Genomic DNA, 22,408 nt, shown 5'->3' on the forward strand with positions numbered 1-22,408 from the left:
TCAGTATCAACAAAATGTGCTGCTAAAAATCTGTGCATTTTGCAATCCCTCAGCGAGAAAGTAAGTCACCCGTCTCCTGGTTCGCACACTGTTGTGGTGTTGTGCGCGTTTGCCACGGCCTCTCACGTCAAAACCTTTAGACGGGCCGGTGAGTTGGGCTGAACTACCCATCCCGACAACGCGAGGCCTAGCGACTGGCCGCGGCACTGGCCTGCTCCCAGGCGTGAACGAGTACGGAGACATACCGATGTTAAATAAAGAACCACTGTGGTCGCTCAGCCGAGCCTGGGTGAATCGAGGTAAAGCTAGAAAGGCAAAAGTGACAACGTCCATAAATCTGAGAGCAAATTACCAGACGGGCACCGTAAAGGTCTTTACCATAGCAGGGGGCAGCTACCTCTCGCCACGACCCATTTGATATGTGTGAGTAAAACGCCGAACGTCAATTAAAAAACAAGGGTTTCTTCTCAGTTCTACCGAGTGTAACCACAAAACATTTCAGTTTCGGTTCCACGTCTGGACGACGGTGGAACATCAGTGTGGGCTAATATGTCTAGCAATGAATACACTTATTTGGATAATTTGGGTTATTCCAAGCAAAAGTGAAAAAGGAATTATTCATCGACGCACAGACAAGGCCCTCGCATGTTCTGCAGAGCTGCCGGATATCAGCTCGAGGCCAAACTATAGGGGATAGACCATACTCCCATTAATACAACAGCAGATGAAACGCTCTCCAAAAATGGAGGGAATAACATGTCCATTGCTGACTAACCACCTAACCGACGCTGCACTTGATCGGTTAACTAAGTGATGTATTGACGCACTGATCAGTTTATTGATCAACTGACTGGTGATCCGCTGGATATGGAGCTGGGTAGTGTAAACATCACCAGGGAATTGTCAGTATTTTGGGGGTGTTGCTTGGGATGGAGATACAGATTTCCGTCAGCAATGTCGAATAGTTCACCGCGATGTGCGACCGCCAACAGAACCATCCGCTACCCAAGCCGCTTATCCTGCTCTGAGGGGCCGCGGGGATGCTGGAGCCTATCCCAGCACTCATCGGGCGGCGGGCGGCGAGACACCCTGGACAAGGCCGCAAGTCCATCACAGGGCAACAGAACCACGACTCCTGAATCAGGAGCTGCAACAAAATAATTTGCATGCTAATGACTATTAAGCAAACGTGCTCCGTACGCCTGTTGCGAAAACCCGTACGTGGGTAGCTGATCGGTCTTCCAGCAGGACACGTAGGCTATGAAACAGCCCAAAATACAAAGGGAACTTTGTACCAAGACGTACAGTCATTTGTGTGTCATAACGCAATCGAGGGGAATGCGGCTGAATGTCAGCAGCACCTTGGCCAGCATGCGTGAGACACTTGATAAGAGGCCCGCCCATCTCCCACCTCTCTATTTTGGGAAGAGTCCTGTGTAAGGAGGCGAGGTGAGCTCCCGTGCACACGCGTACTCCTCAGCAGGCGACACGGAGCCCCAGCTGTTGGAGATTCATCACCATAAGGCCTCCTCTCGCTGCTACCGATCTGCGGTCCGCTGCTTTACCTGAAGGGGGAATCCCTTTCTCCGTCTTTATGAATTTTTTTGAACCGGTATATATGGCCTAGGGGGCACGGTGGCGCCTCACAGCAAGAAGGTCCTGGGTTCGAGCCCCGGGGTAGTCCAACCTGGGGGGTCGTCCTCTGTGAGGAGTTTGCATGTTCTCCCCGTGTCTGCGTGGGTTTCCTCCCACAGTCCAAAGACATATAGGTCAGGTGACTCGGCCGTACTGAGTTGTCCTTAGGTATGAATGTGTGTGTGTGTGTGATGGCCCGGCGGCCTGTCCAGGGTGTCTCCCCCCGCCCCGCCGCCCAACGACTGCTGGGATAGGCTCCAGCATCCCCGCGGCCCCTGAGAGCAGGATAAGCGGTTCCGACCACGCACGGCCCATACGAGCCCGGATGTTCATCCTCCCCCACAGGGAGCCCATTACGCGCACGTCTCCTAATTCCCACCTTTCCTCTCCAGCCGCTAGCGCAACTCCGTGCAGCAGCTGCACCCGTCGCAGGCCTGCGCTGCAAAAAAGCCGAAGATGAAGAGCTGGTCTCATCATCATCATCATCATCATCACACCTGAGAGCCAAGAGTCGGGGGCGGTCGACCCCCGCCGGTAACCGCCGTAGCGACACGGTTCAGAGGTTACCACGGCAACCGTTACCGCGGGGACTCACGAGAGGCTCTAGTTTGTCGCGGATATGTCACTTTTGTAACACATGGGGGGGGTTGGGGGTCGGGGGAGTGGGGGTCGGGGGGGGTCGGGGGGGGGGGTGTATGTCGGTATTGGAAGCGTTGAGTCGGGGCGTACTTATCACGCCAGCCTACCTGGGGTTTGGTACGCCGAGGAGTTCGGGGAGACAAGACCGCAGAAATAGCTCCTCTCTCTCTCTCTCCCCCGTCTCGCTGCGGGGATCGCTTTCTCTCCTCCAGAACGCAGCCCGTCCGACGCCGAATCCCGGGGTTCGACTCCGTCAGGCGGACCTCCTCCTCCTCCTCCTCCTGCCTGCCTGCCTGCCTCCTCTCCTCGCCGAACGGAAGAAGCCCGTCGTCGTCCCCGCGCACGGAGATGACAGCTCCGCGATCCTCGATCGAAACCCGGCCGGGTGGGGGGGGTGGAGGTGGTGGTGGGGGTGACCGCCGCCTCCCGCCCTCCTTCCCAGATCCTCCCTTGTTTGTCCGTCCGTCCGTCCGTCGGCCGGACCGTCCTCTCGGCTGTCGGTGGCTCCTTCTTCTTCTTCTTCTTCTTTTTTAAAGCTGCAGCCTCGGAAGAGCAGGAACCTGTGAGCCCATCCAAACGGCTCTCCCCGCAAGCCGTGATTCAGCCGGGTCCTCCTCCTTCCTCCTCCTCCTCCTCTTCTTCCTCCCCCCCGTCCGTCTGCGATAGATAGCGCAGGCGACCAGATGCCGTTGGTCTCGGTATGCTCGGAACGCTTCCTCAGTATTTGCTCCGTGTCCCCCTGCTGGGTGCCGGCTACCCACCACAATCAATGCCGAACCGTGGCTGCGTCGCGTTATAAAGGCGTCTTATACCTGTGTGTGTGTGTGTGTGGGGGGGGGGGGCTGCGGCTACATTTGGCACACCGTCGGGCTCACCGGGCTTCTTCTCGTGACGGTGGCCTGTGCTCGCGGCGGTTCCGATTCGCTGAGGGCGACCCGTCCCGGTGAAAAGGCATCGGGCGGATGACGCCGACGGTGGCGTGTAAAGGTGTGCCACGGCCGCTGCGTCCTCCCCTCGTCCTCTCTCCTAAAAAGTCACAGGCGGACACCGTGAGGGGCTGTGCGTCACCGTCAGCCGGGGCAAACGTGCGCCACTGAGCCCCCACCGTGAACACCGGCCGAGACGGGAGGGAGGGTACGGTTGAGAATAGCGTCCCTATTTTATCAGCGAAAGCTTAACGCTTCTTCTTCTTCGGTTTCTTCTCCCTCTTCTTCTTCTTCTTCTTCTTCTTCTTCTTCTTCTTCTTCGTGTCCCGCTGTAAACTAGCTGCTGCCAGTTTTAACCAACGAAGGAGGGGTTCGCTAATTGAAAAAAAGAAGAAGCCAATAATGCTACTACCTCGCCGGAAGTTCTGCTCAACGCTTCACTGGAATTGGAGATTTTTTTCCCTCGATTAATCGATAGTTGTCTATGTTATCCATGTGGACCACGGGGTGCAGGTTGCAAAGCGCCAAAATGGCGTCTTGGCGCCGCTGTAGACGTGTCTCACCCTGTTTACACTTGGTTTTAAAAGGCGTTTTGGGCGATCGGGTCACAAGTGGACACGCGTGTCCAAATGCGTCCTGCTGACCACTTGAGATCAGATTTCTTTACTCCGAAGAAGAAGGAGGATTTCGTTGCTGTCTACGTCACTTCCGCTACACGGTCAAAGGGCCTCAGTCAAGCGCCAGATTTGCCAACTAGCGGTGAAAACAGTAGCTAATGTCCGAAGGTGTTTCAAGCGCTAATATACATGTCCGGACTATTCCAGCTGTTGAGACTGACAGGTCTGATTCTTCTGCCCAAATGGAGGTCAGGCGTCTCGTTCCACTTGTACTCCAACCACCTACACCCTCCTCGCGCTCCATTTTCTCGAAAGTCGGCGCGCTGTTACCGAAGCAACCGCCGCATCCTGCGTCGATGACGTAGTTTCCTGTTACGCCCTTGTCGGGGACACGTCAGGGCGCGCTACAAAACACGTGGTCAAACGCGTCCCAGACCACCTCGGCAAGTGGTTTGAGTAACCGGCTCACAAAACGTTTCGGTGGTCGTTTACACTTGTATTTAGCGCCGTCCACAAAAAAAAAAACGCATTTTAAAACCAAGTGTAAACAGGAAATCTCCCAGTTTCCCATACAGTCTGATGTACCGTGTAACACATTAGATTGTCTGGGTTAGCTTTGGTCCGAAGAGGCCATTTTGTAAGCTACTAATAAGACACGTTAGCCCCTAGCTAACGGGTCCGACCCTTTAGCCGAGCGGTTAGTGACGTCGCCTTGTGGTGCAGTACACCCCATATTGAATCCCGCACCGGGCAAGAAAATAACCGGTTACAATTTTAACAAGGGCGGGAACTGGTTAGAGCTGAGCCGACGGCACACCAGCAAATTAAGAAGAAAAACATGGCTGCTGCACCTTCTTTGTAATTCTCCCTGCCAGAGGGACAAATCGGGTAGACGACGGATTTCATGGTTTTTCGCAGAAATGTAACATAAAAATATAAGGTGGCGAGTAAAATGCCCTCTAGCTCCTGTTTCACCAGATTTTTTTTTTTTTTTACATTTTAGTCAATGTACAACTATGATATTTGCAGCATGATTTTGAGGTAGCACTTATCTGGCTGCCAATACTGTCAGAATCCTGTTTATTGGCCATTGTAGGTTTGTTTGCACTACGTGGAATTGGACTCCGGGCTCGTGGCTCTCTCAGTGTACTTAACATAGAATAGCAACACTACAACACAACCGTCTTCAGATATATACACAAGGATTGACTACATACAGGCGAAATAAGAGGTGATAAGTTGCAATGGTGCAGAGAATATATCAGAGATGCTGAAATAGATGTTATCAGGTCACTTACATACATGCCTGAGGTAGATGGACACGACAGAGCGTACCAGTACACGTACAATGTACAGTATATACAACATGTACAGTATATATGACATGTACAGTATTGTGGCGAATTCGGGGGACAACGCAACCACAGGAACTGCCGCGGCCGGGAGGCGAACCCGTATCGCCCGCACCGCAGGAGACATCGCTAACCGCTAGACTAAAGGGTCAGACCCGCCAGACAGCGGCCAGCGTGTCTTCTTATCCATGCACGTTACAGTATATACAGCATGTACAGTACAGTATATACATGTACAGTACAGTATATACATGTACAGTACAGTATATACAACATGTACAGTACAGTATATACAACATGGTTGTCCAAAGGAGTTGAATCAAGTGCAACTGGACTTGGTATATATCCGTGAAAAACCACATATATATATATATGTATGTATGTATGTATGTATGTATGTATGTATGTATGTATGTATGTATGTATGTATGTATGTATGTATGTATGTATGTATGTATGTATATATATATACCAAGTCCAGCTGCACTTGATTCAACCCCTTTGGACAACCATGACCTGGATGAATGAGAACATTCACAAACATGGTTGTATTTATTGATAGTGTTAAGTGTTCATTTGAATGACAGCCTGTGGAAAGAAACTTTTTATATTTGGTTGCTTTGGGGGTACAGTGCTCTGTAGCGCCTACCAGAGGGGAGGAGTTGGAACAGGTTGTGACCAGGGTGTGATGGGTATGCAGTGATGTTGCCTGCCCGTTTCCTGGGTCTGGGGGTGTATACGTCCTGAATGGAGGGCAGATAGGCACCAATGATTTTCTCTGCAGACCTAACTGTCTGTTATAGTCAGTCCCTGTCCTGTTTGGTGGCCGAACCAAACCAGACAGTGATGGATGCGCAGAGGACAGGCTGGATTATTGCAGTGTAGAGCTGGAGAAAATCACATGCATATGAAATGTTTATGCAGGTGAAGAATAAAACTGGAGGTCGGCGCACGCAGGAGTACTCCCTATAGCCTATTTGAGTCCCCTTCTATGAAATACATTGCTACCAAATACTGGATTATATACATAACTAATAGCTAAATGATCTACTCAGCACCTCCCAAACCTTCCTCTGTGTCTCTTCTCAAAGTTGCACGAAAAAAACTAATCACACAAACACTCCCAGTTAAATATGCTACTAGCCACTGGGTATTCAGCTTGTCCTTGTGCTCATTGGCAACAAGATTCGCGGACTGAATCCCCAAAATGCATGACAATGACCCAGAAGCAGCTAGTGACTAGCCAACACCTCCGAGACCAGAACAAAGGAGGCGCTTGTTGATGCTGCGCCACCACTAGTCACAGTGCGGTATAGGCCTTGAGCATTGAGAGGTCGAAAGAAGAAGAAGAAAAGTTGGTCAAAATCTCCTGGGGGCAAACCGGATGTAATATTAATGCAAGCATAATTACCAGTCATTTAACTTAATTATCAATTAATCAATAATGGATTATCGTTAAGCCATCCGGAGCGATGTCTCGCGACGGTGGAGACTTCGAGCAGCCATTCTGCGGTGGCGTGTAGGATCCCTTTCTTTGGGAGTGGAGCCTGTGCACAGCAGGAAAATCAATTGGATCCGACTTTAATTACGCAGCTCGGCGCTATATTACAGAATCTTATTAGCCTGTGCAGATTTCCATGCTTGTTAAATCCAACATGCAGTTCAAAAGCGTGCCCACATGAGGGAGGGGGAGGGGAGGGGGGTGCACAAAAGGCTGGCTCCTGTCAGGTGGTACAGTACCACCTCCATCTGTGCTCATCCTCCATTTTCTCCCCCTCTCCGTTCATCCACAAAGTCATTCTCTACCGCCCCTTACCCGATGTAGGATCCCAGGAGCAGGCACTGGGCAGAAGGCAGGAAGACTCCATGGCCAAGGCCACCAGTCACCTCAGAGCCCGCATACCCCACGGTCACGCATGCTCCCACATGGGGGTCATTTTTACGGTTTCCGTTGCACCCAACATGCACGTTTGTGGACTGCGGGGGAATACCAGACCGCATGGCAGACCATGCAGACTCCTCGCAGCAGAGCCAGGACCCTCTTATTTGGAGCCAGCCGTTCTAAACGCTCGACCATCATGCTGCACCTCCTTGCCACGCACAGGCATGATTAATCTGCAGAGAAGTGGGTGTTTGAATTCTTCTTCTTCTTTCTTTTTTAAATCTTGCACACAGTAGGATGGGGGGGGGGTTGCAGGTTTTGGATACATGGTGCAGTTGGCTCTGAGCAGTCCCTGGTACCGGCAACTTCTGTTCATCGTCAGATTGGAATTCACTGTGCGCTCTCGCCTCTCACATCAAAGTCAGTCATGCGTGAGGCGATGATTAATGGATTATACTCGTAATCAACGCACCGGGCCTGCCTCTGCGTCCTGCCCAGTCCAGAGGAGTGGTGCACATGGGTGGTGGTGGGGGGGTATGTCGCGAGGGGGGGCAGCAGACTGAGGGATTCTAGGAATTGATTGACTGCCTTCATTCTGAGAGAACAGAGGAACTTTGCCTCAAAATCGATTCTTTTGTTGCTGTGTGTTTCTGCTCTGCGTCCGCCACGGCACTCGGGACGGCGGCTGCGACCTTGGGTCGGTTTCATCTGGATGGTCTGCCGCGCAGCAGCGCCCCCTCTGGAGCAGGAGGGAGGTACAGCGCAGCGCCAGGGAAGAGTGCTGCACTTGCACTTGATGATTTGTACTCTATCTCTCTGTCGCTCTCTCTCGCGCGCGCGCGCGCGCTCTCGCTCTCTCCCTCTCTCTCGCTCTCCCTCTCTCGCTCTCTCTCTCTCTCTCTCTCTCTCTCTCTCCCTCTCTCGCTCTCTCTCTCTCTCTCTCTCTCTCTCTCTCTCTCTCTCTCTCTCTCTCTCTCTCTCTCTCTCTCTCTCTCTCTCTCTCTCTCTCTCCCCCTCCTCGTTGCTGCGCCGCTGGTCCCGTTGCACATCCTGACAATTTGCGGGATAAAGTTACAACATCAAGCCAGAGACACACACACTGCCCTGTCCAGTGGGATAGATGTGTGCGTGCGTGTGTGCGTGTGCGTGTGCGTGTGCATAAGTAAATGCTGTGTGTAGGGGAAGGGCACCACAGTCAGCACCTGTGGGCGACGTCCGCGCACCGACGCTTGGTAATGAATGTGAAGCTGTGAAACGGGACACGTGAGTCCTTTCCTTCTGTGCGCTGAACCTCTAGGCTGGAGAGGCGTTCACCTCCACCCAGTATGAGGTGGTGGTGGCGGTGATGGTTGTAGTGGTGGGAGTGGCTGGGTAAAACAGAGCAAAGTTGCAGGACCCCCCCCCCCCCGGTTCCTCACACCGTAAAAGATGCATGGCACCGTGGGAGCCGGGAGTAAATGGAAATCCTGTGTTGCTGAGTAGCAGCGGTGCTCCGCAGCAGGAGGAGTCCGGGAGGTGAGCAGGAGGAGTCCGGCAGTTGATCTCAGCGCTTCTGTGTGGAGTTTGCGCGTTCTCCCAGTGTTTGCTTTGAGATTACTCCCGATTTCCTCCTGCAATCCAAAGACATGCATTACATGCCCATCAGGAAAAGAGCACTAGATAGATAGATAGATAGATAGATAGATAGATAGATAGATAGATAGATAGATAGATAGATAGATAGATAGATGATAGATAGATAGATAGATAGATAGATAGATAGATAGATAGATAGATAGATAGATAGATAGATAGATAGATAGATAGATAGATAGATAGATAGATAGACAGACAGATAGATAGACAGATAGACAGATAGACAGATAGACAGATAGATAGATAGATAGATAGATAGATAGATAGATAGATAGATAGATAGATAGATAGATAGATAGATAGATAGATAGATAGGTAGATAGATAGATAGATAGATAGATAGATAGATAGATAGATAGATAGATAGATAGATAGATAGATAGATAGATAGATAGATAGATAGATAGATAGATAGATAGATAGATAGATAGATAGATAGATAGATAGATAGATGGATGGATAGATGGATTGATGGATGGATGCAGATTAACTCCATTCTCTGCCAGTCACTCTTTAGCAGGGTCATGTATTACCTCAACCCTTCATATCTTTTTTGTATAACTTATTCTGTGTCCTTTTCTTTGTGTTGATTGTGAAGAATCTTGGTGTTTTGCTTTAGAAAAAGTAATATAATTACTGTTACTCTTGTTCTTCATATTCGTCGTTATCTTTTTCTGATCCTGTATTGATCCCCGTAGGGAAACTACACTCTGCATTTAACCCATCCTAGCTGTGCAGCGGGCAGCCGCCGGGGACCAACTCCAGTTCGTCTCGCCATGCCTTGCTCAGGGGCAAAGACAGGCGTATTAACCCAAACATGCATGTCTTTCTGATGGTGGGGGAAACCAGAGCACCCGGGGAAAACCCACCACAGACACGGGAGAACATGCAAACTCCACACAGAGAACGACTTGGGATGACCCCCCCCAAGGTTGGACAACCCTGGGGTTCGAACCCGGGACCTTCTTGCTGTGAGGCGACGGCGCTAACCACTGCGCCACCGTGCCGCCATTGCCATTACTATCGTTAGTATAAGCAGCAGCTCAAACACACCATGAAGTTAGTCACGCGTGCACGCGCGCGCACGCGCGCGCGGCACTGCTGCTGCTATGGACGCTCCTGTGTAATTTTGTCCACTTGGGGAATTCTGTCTTCGGGTAAAGCGCAGCCTTTCCATAAATGTGCAGCAGTACTTAACAGGGCATCATGGCTGGCGAGGAGCCCAGCGCTCAGCTCCCACAATGCACGTGTCTTTGGCTGCAAAGCAAGATCCACAGCAATCCCATCCAAACCACATACTACACGGAGTACAGCCCCCTCGGCTCCCACTGCCGCCGCTGCAGGAGGAGCGGCAGTGGGAGCCCAGCAGTCAGTGGTTCAGTGGTCCGGAATACATTTGCAGAGGAAGATGGGAGATAGTGAGTAAGAGAGGGAGAGGGAGGGAGAGGGAGAAAGAAGGGGAGACCAGCGCTGGCTCTGTTACATCAGAGGAGGTGTACACGAAGGCGCTAAGGCTGCTGGATTATTTCGGGACCAGAGTCCAAGATGAGAGGAGGCCCGAGACAGCGGTAAGAGACAGAGACTGAGACTGGGAGGCCGGCTTGACAGGAAAAAGCACGTGTCTTGTCCGTCCTTCTACCCGCCCTGGTCGTCAAAGGGGTCCAGATCGTGAGCTGGCGTGCGTTGGCCCGGCGCCTCTGCCTGGAGGCCTGCGTCTCCATGGTAACAGGCGGCCCCGGCTCGGCCCCGAGGAGAGTGGAGGTGACAGGGGCGATGTGTGTGGGTTCTGTCTGGCTCATTATGGGGGGAATGAAGTGAAACAGCCAAGGGGAGCATTTGTTCTGCGTGGACTACCCTTCAGCTGCCAAGTGTCCATCTATTTATAGAAATGGAAAGGGCGGGGGGGGGGACCTAAATAAAATAAACACAGGGGCCATTTCCCTGCTCACATCTCTCCCTTACCCTCGTTAGAGAGTCAGCCTGATTTCATAGCTCTTCCTTTCTCGGTCTTCCGGTTCAGTGTGCGTGTCTCTCCATAATCCTGCAGGTGGGCCTGCGGAGGGATTGGGATTTGGGATTCGGTTGAAGCATCCCCTATGTAGCACTTGGGACGAGAAAGATGGCAAGCAGATAAAGGCAGTCATCCACATCCATACAGATGTACAATATACATACGATTACTTACATACAGACATGAGAACATTACCTCGCATTTTGCAGCGGCCTCACCCAGTACCGTCCATGCAGCGTCTTTGTCCACGTCTGCGTCTAAGGCTTGTCTTCGTTTGATGACTGGGAGATCTGGCACTGGGTTGGCTGAGAGAGCGGGACAGGCTAAGCTAACTGCTAGCCCATGCAGACCGGCAGTTCCGACAGTCACCTTGGCTGGCGTTCCTTCTCTTGGACAGTGATGTTTGTTTTTTCGTTTGTTTGTTTGATTTTTTGTATGAGTTAGTTTGGGTATGTGTGTTCTTGTAGTTTTTGGATGTGTATTCGTCTTTGTGTTGTACTGCTGTGGGCTGGGGGAAACGTCATTTCGTTTCATTTCGTGTACGCAAGCGCATGAAGTGAAATGACAAATAAAGTGTTCCTGCTTCCTGCTCACTTTCCAACTCAAACTCCCTGACTCACCCATACCGATCAGTGCACACATACATACATGCACCCAGCTCTGGTCTGTGGCAGGGACCATTTTAAACCAGCAGTCACGGTCCTTTAGCCTTTCTCCTGTTGAAATCAGTAGCCAGGCTGTAGAAACTACTTGATGCCTGTTTCTCCTGTTGAAATCAGGCTGTAGAAGCGACTTGATGCCTGTTTCTCCTGTTGAAATCAGTAGCCAGCCTGTAGAAACGACTTGATGCCTGTTTCTCCTGTTGAAATCAGGCTGTAGAATCGACTCGATGCCTGTTTCTCCTGTTGAAATCAGGCTGTAGAAACTACTTGATGCCCGTTTCTCCTGTTGAAATCAGTCGCCAGGCTGTAGAAACTACTTGATGCCTGTTTCTCCTGTTGAAATCAGTAGCCAGCCTGTAGAAATGACTTGATGCCTGTTTCTCCTGTTGAAATCAGGCTGTAGAATCGACTTGATGCCTGTTTCTCCTGTTGAAATCAGTCGCCAGGCTGTAGAAACTACTTGATGCCTGTTTCTTCTGTTGAAATCAGGCTGTAGAAACGACTTGATGCCTGTTTCTCCTGTTGAAATCAGTCGCCAGGCTGTAGAAACGACTTGATGCCTGTTTCTCCTGTTGAAATCAGGCTGTAGAAACGACTTGATGCCTGTTTCTCCTGTTGAAATCAGGATGTAGAATCGACTTGATGCCTGTTTCTCCTTTTGAAATCAGTAGCCAGGCTGTAGAAACGACTTGATGCCTGTTTCTCCTGTTGAAATCAGGCTGTAGAATCGACTTGATGCCTGTTTCTCCTGTTGAAATCAGTAGGCAGGCTGTAGAAACAACTTGATGCCTGTTTCTCCTGTTAAAATCAGTTGCTAGGCTGTAGAAACGACTTGATACCTGGTTCTCCTGTTGAAATCAGTCGCCAGGCTGTAGAAACGACTTGATGCCTGTTTCTCCTGTTGAAATCATTAGCTAGGCCGTAGAAACGACTTGATGCCTGTTGCCGCTGTAAGCTAGTGTGCGGTAGTACAGTTCGCGTCATGTAGAGGTGGGGGATAAATTCAGTACAAAATCGCAATACTACGTCGTGACGATTCTACTGTCGCAGCATTTCCCGGAATCGCGATGTTGAAGCAACAATGAATATTCAATCAACCAACTAACCAATCAACCAACCAACCAATCAATCAATCGATCAAGTTGCATTTTTATATAGCGCTTTTCTAGCTGCAACAGCCACTCAAAGTGCTTTACAATTAATGGATTCACACACGCGCATGCGCATGGTACACCGATGGCATGGCAGTGCCGGAAATCCTGTTTTCAAGAAAGACTGGTTTCAGGAAATGAAACTAAAATGTAGGCATCCGCACAAGTCATGCCACAACAGTAAACAATGAAAAAACAGTGATGCATATACAGTTTGAGAAATACATGCAAATTTTATTATCAGCCAAATATTAAAATAAACTTCATTCGTCTTTTCAATGTAACGGTGCCCTTTCTGAGGCGGCTGTGCAGGATTCTGTGTATATTAATATCGAAACAGTCCTGAGTTCTCCAGCCCTGCAGATTACTATTCCTACAGATCAATATTCCATACTGAATATTCTGTCCACGCAGTGTCTTTGGCCACATCTGCGTCTAAGTTTGTGTCTTTGTTTGGTGGCTGGGAGAGCTGGCGCTGGATCGGCTGGGAGAGCTTGGTCTGCTGCGTCCTGTGGGCCCAGGGACCACGGCCCTGTCTGGAGCTGTGCCCGAAGAGGAAACACCGAGGGAGGTCCAACAGGACGTGGAAGTGGGGCAGGCTAAGCTAACTGCTAGTCCATGCAGACCGGCAGCTCCGATAACACCACGGGCGGTCTGGTGGAGGCCTCACCTGGCCTTGACTGTGATTTAGTGTCGTCGTGAGGAGTGCGGGGAGGTGTGTCGAAAGTGTCTAACTGGGAGAACTGGCGTTGGACTGGCTGGGGGAGCTTGGTCTGCTGTGTCCGGTGGGCCCAAAGACCACGGCCTTGCCTGGAACTGCGCCCGAGGAGGATACACCGAGGGCGGTCTCACAGGACATGGAAGCGGGGCAGGCTAAGCTAACTGCTAGCCCATGGAGACCGGCAGTCATCTTGGCTGGCGTTCGCTCTCTTGGACAGTGAAAAAATTTTGTTTAGTAGTTTTTGTTTTTTTTGTAGTTTGGATAGATGTGTTCTTGTAGGTTCTGGATATGTGTAACACACGGGGCATCTAATAAATCCATCTTGTTGCACATTTGCTTTGTATTATTGCACTTTCCACACCACTGTAGATAAGAGGGGGCGGAGCCTTAAAAACCGTAATATCGAATCAATGTTTATAATATCATGATATTTGAAAAATTGCAATATGTATCAAATCAGCGCCATCATTGCAAACGTCATTGTAATTATCGAATCGGGAGGTATCTGCCAGTCCAGCCTTACCTTAACACAGGCCATAGTCAACATAGACCGGGTCTTGCTGGTTCTGTTGACATGGGCGGAGAAGCAGGATGATCCCAGGATGTCTGAATGCGCTTTGAGGTGTCGAACTCAACGAGACATGGTTCGGGGAAGGTCTCCGCTCCATAACCCAAATGACATTGTCTACATACACACACCGGACCCTGCAAGAGCTAGTTTTGGTACTACAGCGAATGACGCTGCCTGTGAGACGGACCCACAACGCAACAGCCCTGCGTCCTCCATGGTAACCACCGGCAGGTTAGGACATTTCATGTGGGCCATTCGTTTGTATGTTGAGTAGATTATCTGAACTGGTCCATTTTATGAAAGCTCATTCTCTTCTATGACTCAAGCAATTCTGTATCGGTAAATGCATAGATAAACACATGCTAATACACACAGGCACAAACACACACACAAAAGTACACTAATACATGTGCACAATTGCAAATATATCATATGTATATGTCATATACATATATAAGTTGTCCTGATACCTCGTTTCCATGGTCACTATGTCCCGGTGAAACCTCCCCCCACGGTCGTCACTGACCGCACCAAGAACAGCAGGGAAGGAGTCCAGGTGTGAATGCAGAACATGAATGTTCAATGACATGTTGCACATGTAGCCCCCTCATAAACTGCCCCGCGATGGAATGCTGTTGGCTGATCACCGGCTTAGTTAAAGTGGCCTACTTATTGCCCTGCAGTATTCAGAACATGCTCATAAGCCATGAGCACGCAACAGTTCTGTCCTTTGGATAGAATTTGCTTGTAAAAGGTAACACTTGGGGGCGGCACGCTGGTTAGCGCGGTCGCCTCACAGCAAGAAGGTCCTGGGTTCGAGCCCTGGGGTAGTCCAACCTTGGGGGTCGTCCCGGGTTGTCCTCTGTGTGGAGTTTGCATGTTCTCCCCGCGTCTGCGTGGGTTTGCTCCGGTTTCCTCCCATGGCTGTTGGGAAAGACTCCCAGCATCCCCATGACCCTGAGCAGGATAAACGATCTGGATAATGGATGGATGGATGTCATACGTACAACGATCAGCCAAAACATTAAAACCACCCTCCTAATATTAATATTGTGTAGCTGCCCCTCGTGCCGCTAAAACAGCTCTGAACCATCGAGGCATGGACTCCACATAACCTCTGAAAGTGTCCTCCGGTATCTGGCACCAAGATGTTAGCAGGAGATCCTGTAAGTTGCGAGGTGGGGCCTCCATGGACCGGACTTGTTTTTCGAACACATCCCACAGATGTCTGATCGGAGTGAGATCTGGGGAACTTGGAGGCCAAGGCAACACCTTGAACTCTTTGTCATGTTCCTCAAACCATTCCTGAACAATTTTTGCAGTGTGGCAAGGACACATGATCCTGCTGAAAGAGGCCACTGCCATCAGGGGATACCGTTGCCATGAAGGGGTGTACCTGGTCTGCAATGATGTTTAGGTAGGTGGTACATGTCAAAGTAACATCCACATGAATGCCAGGACCCAAGGTCTCCCAGCAGAACATTGCCCAGAGCAGACCAGGCCACCTTCCTCCACTGCTCCATGGTCCAGCCCTGACTCTCACATGCCCATTGTAGGGGCTTTCAGTGGTGGACAGGGGTCATCATGGGCACTCTGACCTACGCAGCCCCATACACAGCAAGCTGTGATGCACTGCGTGTTCTGACACCTGTCTATCATAGCCAGCATTACCCTTTTCAGCAATTTGCGCTACAGTAGCTCTTCTGTGATCGGGCCAGACGGGCTAGCCGTACCGGTCAGTGGTTTTAATGTTTTGGCTGATCGGTGTGTGTACAAACCCATACAATTAGTGTACCAACACTTACAAAATATATGATGTCTACATCATATATTTTTGTAAATGATCCCTCCTCGGTGCTGTAGGAGCTGTTTGTCCATCAGAGGAGCGGTAATAAGTGCATCATCACAGATGGAGGGGAGGATGCGTGCAGATAACTGGTAGGTCATGTTCACAGACACAGAGCTAACTGACATTCAAACGTGTAGCGGCTATAATTGAGGCAAGGGTTGCATGCTAATGTCAGTATGATAACCTGTGACCCAACCAACGTATACTATATTAGCCTCTTACTCCAAAGGATGGGTACTGAAGGTGTCCTCAAGCTACCCCAGCCTGCCTCGGCTGTAGAAACCCCAGCATTTGGGGTCCTGCCAGGGGGTCAGGGGATGTTTTTTTGGAGAGTGGTGAGGTGGTTAAAAAGCACACACACACACACACACACACACACACACACACACACACACACACACACACACACACATCACTGGCTTGTAAAGGCATTATCGTGTCTCCAGCCGTCAGGGGAAAATTCTCCACTGGGGAAATAATGAACATTATTCAGCCTTGGCAACCCATCCATCCATTATCCAGGCCGCTTACCCCAATCGGGGTCATGGGTTGCTGGAGCCTATCCCAGCAGTCATTGGGCAGCAGGCGGAGAGACACCCTGGACAGGCCGCCGGTCCAGCTCAGACCCGACACACACACACACACATACACATTCACAACTAGGGACAATTTAGTACGCCCAGTTCACCTGACCTACATGTCTGTGGGAGGAAACCGGAGCACCTGGAGGAAACCCACGAAGACACGGGGAGAACATGCAAACTCCATACAGAGGACGACCTGGGATGACCCCCAAGGTTGGACTACCCCGGGGCTCGAACCCAGGACCTTCTTGCTGTGAGGCGGCCGCGCTAACCACTGAGCCACCGTGAACGTGTGTTGGTGTTTTAGGGGCTGAGCCAGATCAGGATGGGGCTGAAGGGGTGGCGGGGAGTCGACCGAGTAAGAATGGCTTCTTCTTTTTTGGTGTGGGAGCCAAAATCATGGCGAGACTACAGCACCACGCCGTCCTCCACCCGGTGTCTCCACATCCAGGCCGTGACACGCTGGCAGCAGCCATTTACAATCTCGCAGAACAAACTTGGCTCTCGCCCCTCACTATTAATTAGCTCTCCCCGTCGCAGAAAGGTGTAGTAAATATTGAATTTCATTTCTTCTTTTCTTAGCCTTGTCCTATGAATATTTGATGCCGTTTCCTTGCATTTTGGCCATGAAATATTGAGCAGCATGTGAAGGGGCGGGTCGTGTGGGATGCGGGCCCTGCTCCTAGTCATGCGTTCCCACCACACGCTCATGATAGCCTGCTCCCGTCTGACCTCCGCGGCCTGCTACACATCCAATCGCCCGGATGTGGCTTCATCTGAACTGGAGGGCCAGGGAGCTGCTGCACAGACCGTTCAACAAGCAGGAAGCAAGGCCAGAGGATCTGCACTTGAGAACAAAGTGAGGGGGAAAAAACCTCAAAAATCAAAGATGGATGAGGATTCGCAAGCTTGGGGGGGATGTAAGTGTAAGTCTGTGCCACTGTGTCTGTGACTCAACATTTTGTTGTTGTCGCTGTCAGTGATTAAACCTCCTCACTTCTGCAAAAATTGGAGATTTGATTTCACCGAGGTAAACATCGTGACATCGTCGCTACTTAACAGACAGAAGTCGCTTCCCTTCGGCAAACAAGATTAAGCTTAAACTGACGCCAAGTCAGTGTAAAACAAACAAACAACCCCCCCCTCCCCCCAAAAAAATCTCCCTACTTGGTTTGCCAAAGCTGTTGCACATCTGTGCAAAAGATTGTGGGCAGATAAACGAATTTCTACTGAACAATGGCACTTTGAGGAACCCATAAGCCGTAAGTAGGACGGCACGGTGGTGCAGTGGTTAGCGTGGTCACCTCACAGCTAGAAGGTCCTGGGTTCGAGCCCCGGGGTAGTCTAACCTTGGGTGTCGTCCCGGGTCGTCCTCTGTGTGGAGTTTGCGTGTTCTCCCCGTGTCTGTGTGGGTTTCCTCCGGGTGCTCCGGTTTCCTCCCACAGGCCAAAGACATGTAGGTCAGGTGAATCGGCCAAACTAAATTGACCCTAGGTGTGTGTGTGGGTGTGTCGGCCCTGTGTGATGGACTGGCGGCCTGTCCAGGGTGTCTCCCCGCCTGCTGCCCGGTGACTGCTGGGATAGGCTCCAGCATCCCCGCGACCCTGAGAGCAGGATGAGCAGCTTGGATAATGGATGAAAGTCTTTGGACCACTGGATGAAATTCCAACGGCCAAAATCAAACCCAGGACCCTCTTCTGAGGCAGCTGTGTGGCCATCACACATTGAGATCAAACACACACACACTATGGACAAACTCATGTTTTTGTGTGTCTCATTGTAATCATCATACACAATGCATTGTGCGTCGGTCGGGGCATCTTTGAATGCCGGAGAGTGAATTTAAAAGGGCACACGTCACGTGGAGGTGCAGTGCCAGAGATGTCACATCAGATCAGGAGTCGTCTCCCGCTCCTGGGCAGCATCTAGTGGCAACCCAGTGAAAGGTCCGCACTTGAAGAGGTAAGGTGTCTGGTGTCTATAGGGCCCTTGTGGAGTCACTGCCATGATGTATGGAAGTTCTCTGGCCTCGAAGAGGGGTTTCTATTTTCTGGTGACTGAGTGTATACTTCATGTCAAGTAGGCTACAAAGAGGAGAAAGCTGTGACTTCTGGTTGTTGACCATCACCGGGAAAACGGAAGGTCAGGAAAAATCCACCCTGTTTGCAGGAACTATTCAGTCACACTTGTTTCCCTTCCACGGTCCCTGCCTGGAGCTGCACCCGAGGAGGAAACACACGAGCACGGCTTGACAGGATGCGGAAGCGGGGCGGGCTAAGCTAACTGCTAGCCCATGCAGACCGGCAGTCCCGACAGTCATCCTGGCTGGTGTTCGTTCCCTTGGACAGTGATTTTAGTTATTTAGTTATTTTAGTTATGTGTTAGTTTGGATATGGGTGGCCAGTACTGGGCTAGATGTCCTACTTGCCAGAAGGAATGTGAAGTGATCGCCGCGGGTCCATCAGGACCTTTACATATGGCCGCTCCTACACAAATGTATCCGCAGCAGCACCTTCTCGTGGTACCTCTTGTTTTCACAAAGTCTGCTGCGGGGGGCGAATGGGTTCCCGGCGGTATAACCGGGTGGGTCGATTGGATTCGTCAGCCTTGGTTGGCAGCCAATCTAGGAGGACAACTCTGATTCCAAACCCGGGTAGATGAAGCTCATCAGCCTTGTCGGGCAGTTCATCTAGGACAGGGGTGTCAAACTCCAGGCCTCGAGGGCCGCAGTGTCTGCAGGTAATTGTTGCAACCGTGCACTACACAACCTGATTTAACTAATTCCTTTCCCTCATTGATCCAGGAGGTGAGCTAATTAGTTAAATCAGGTGGTGTAGTGCACGGTTGCAACAAATACCTGCAGACACTGCGGCCCTCGAGGCCTGGAGTTTGACACCCCTGGTCTAGGAGAAGGAAGACTGATTTACAACCTCCACTGCCTTGCGGGTGTACTCGTCTACGGGAAAGGCTCCGGGAAGAAACCCTGAGGAGAAATCCTCATCCGTCTCCGTTGCCAGTCGTCTCGCTAGTCTTGCCACTGGTGGTAGGTGGTCTCGGACGAGAGAGTGGGGTTGATGATGCGCAACTCTTCCTCACTTTCATCATCGCGCAAGTCATCAGTTATCCATCACAGGAGGACCAGATGGTCCTCGTCGCTGTGACGGACGAGTAACAACAGTTCTTGTAGTCTCTGGACGTCTTTGTGTTGCACTGATGTGGGCTGGAGGAAACGGCCTTTCGTTTCATTTCCTGTGCCCGAGTGCACGAGATGAAATGACAAACAACGTGTCCCTGATTACACCGGTTCAACACAAGCTGGTATGATGCATATTAATCACACACGTCTATATTTGAAACGGCAGGGATCGAACCTCAGAATGAAGGTGCTGTATAATGTATATCAGCAGCTCTTTATGCACCTATAACCCCACGGACATGTTGTGAGCAGTGTCTCGCTGTGTTGTGTCCCAGCAAGTTTGGCAAGTGTTTGCTGATTAACACCACCCGTCCACGGAGCAGTGGCGTGGCAGTAGCGAGTAATGTCATTTATTCGGATGTGAGTGTCGAGCCCCCGAGGACTTAACTGTGATTTAGGACTATACAAATAAATTTGACTCGACTACTGCTGGGCACCGTTTGCACTGGAGATTGGAGTCGGCAACCCGTGGCCTTCTGAACAGCTAAATAACCTCCTGTGCAAAACCTGCATCCATGTTGGCCAAGTTTACCAGCTGGTCTTTAGGCCGTCTCACGCACTCATCCATGCTTAATAACGGTGTGATTCTCTGTTCGTTTCAGGAAGGGCCGAATTCTCTTGTTGCTTCTCTTCCTCTGCAAAGACATGAGAGTACAAGATCAGTTGGGGCGTCCAGTTGGCGTGGCGGTCTATTCCGTTGCCTACCAACACGGGGCTTATCGGTTCGAATCCCCGTGTTGCCTCCGGCGTGGTCGGGCGCCCCTACAGACACAAGTGGCCGTGTCTGCGGGTGGGAAGCCAGATGTGGGTATGTGTCCTGGTCGCTGCATACCGCCACCTCTGGTCAGTCGGGGCGCCTGTTCGGGACCGGGGGGATAGTGTGACCCTCCCACGCGCTACGTCCCCCTGGTGAAACTCCTCACTGTCAGGTGAAAAGAAGCGGCTGGCGACCCCACATGTATGGGAGGAGGCACGTGGTAGTCTGCAGCCCTCCCCGGGTCGGCAGAGGGGGTGGAGCAGCGACCGGGACGGCTCGGAAGAGTGGGGTAATTGGCCAAGTACAATTCAGAGAAAAGCCCCCCCCAAACCCCCCCCCCCAAAAAAACAAGAAAAGTTCAAATCCAGTTTGTCGCTCAAGAAAACACGAACAGGGCGCTGTCCTGAACCGGATCATCAGTCTCGCGATATCCCCCTCATCAGCGTGGCACCTCGTATCGATCCTCACACCGCACATCTAGTCCCAAACCGCCGCAGGTTTGTCCAAGCAGCGTCCAGAACGACGGCGCACAAGTCCCAGGGGGATTTAGAGACTGGCCGTCATGCTGCTCCTCTATTTTAAGAGGTTTCCTCGCAGGGGGGGGGGGGGATACGCCGGGCAACGTTTCATTAGATGCGGCCAGCCGGGCCAGTAAGCCTCGATTTGATCTGCTAATCCGGCGACAATGTCACTTGATTGCCGTTTTGTCGTTCAGATCCCTGTAGCGGATTAGGGGGGGGGGGGACTGGCAGCGCGCGGCGCAGCTCGCGCTCTGCCGCGCAGACGGCCGACGAGAGCGCAGCGCTGCAGGCCGCCACCACGTTTCTACAACATGTCCTTTACAAAAGATTAAAACACAAACTCGTCATATGTAGCCTAAAGCAGTGGTGCCATGTCGTGCACTGTAAGAGGATTCATGCTACACACACTACTTCCCCCCGATGAGTCCCCCCCCGCCCCCCCCCCATGTGTGGGTGAAGCCATGTGAGTTGGTGTGGCGTCGGGTTGGGAAGAAATGGCCTTCCGTGGCACCGCTGCATGAATTGTTAGACCAGGACTTTTGCTCGAGAGAGATCTTATATTCACGCACATGGGGGGGGGGGGGGTCAGTAACGAGGGCACAGCACCATTTCTCCAACCAAAACAAACGTTTCAACAGACCTACTATCTAGCTGAACTACGTTCATCTGTGCATGCGAGGTCGTCGTATATATCAAAACGCAGCGGTCTCTTCCGTTGCCGACCAACACGGGGATCGTAGGTTCGAATCCCCGTGTTACCTCCGGCTTGGTCGGGCGTCCCTACAGAGTGTGTGCCTGCGGGTGGGAAGCCGGATGTGGGTATGTGTCCTGGTTGCTGCACTAGCGCCCCCTCTGGTGGAAAGGAAAAAAGCAAGTGGGTTCGGAGGGTGTGCTGAATTTCTATCACATAGGCAGACTTGATTTGTGGCGCAGTCTTCATACTGTAACCGGTTATTTTCTTGCCCGGTGCGGGATTCGATACGGGGTGTATTGCACCACAAGGCGACATCACTAACCGCTCGGCTAAAGGGTCAGACCCGTTAGCTAGGGACTAACGTGTCTTATTAGTAGTTTACAGTCGTCACCCTCCCCGGAAGCGCTCTCTTGCTCTTTGTTATTCCCGCGCTCCGAAGAGACTTCTGAGGATCTGCAACCAAACCAGGAAATAGACGGGACCGGCCATGTCGTCACTTTATGGGGCAAAACTGGCCGCAAGATGGCGGATGGTCCGCACACACCAAAATCCCCATTATACTCTCCCCAGTACATCTCCCCAAACGAGATCTGTGTTCCACGTGGGGTTAAGTCGCCTACCAGCTCAGTTCTGGGTCAAATGCTGTCTTATGGTCGCACTCTTGTGGATTTTGGAGTAGTGATTTATTCGCAAGGGCGATGTTTCTGATAAAATGGCCGACTGGCTGGGCTTCCCTACCGGCAAGTCAGACATCGACAGTTAGCATCGTGCTAGTGACATGTTTCTTGTTAGCAAATAGCTTCTTCCCAATTCATATGCGTTTTATCAAAAGACTTATTTTTTCCCGCCTTTTTCTCCCCAATTTGTACTAAGCCAATTACCCCACGCTCCTGAGCCGTCCCGGCCGCTGCTCCACCCCCTCTGCCAATCCGGGGAGGGCTGCAGACTACCACATACCTCCTCCCATACATGTGGAGTCACCAGCCGCTTCTTTTCACCTGACAG

Source organism: Lampris incognitus, chromosome 16 (genome assembly GCF_029633865.1).
Source record: "Lampris incognitus isolate fLamInc1 chromosome 16, fLamInc1.hap2, whole genome shotgun sequence".
Lineage (NCBI taxonomy): Eukaryota > Metazoa > Chordata > Actinopteri > Lampriformes > Lampridae > Lampris > Lampris incognitus.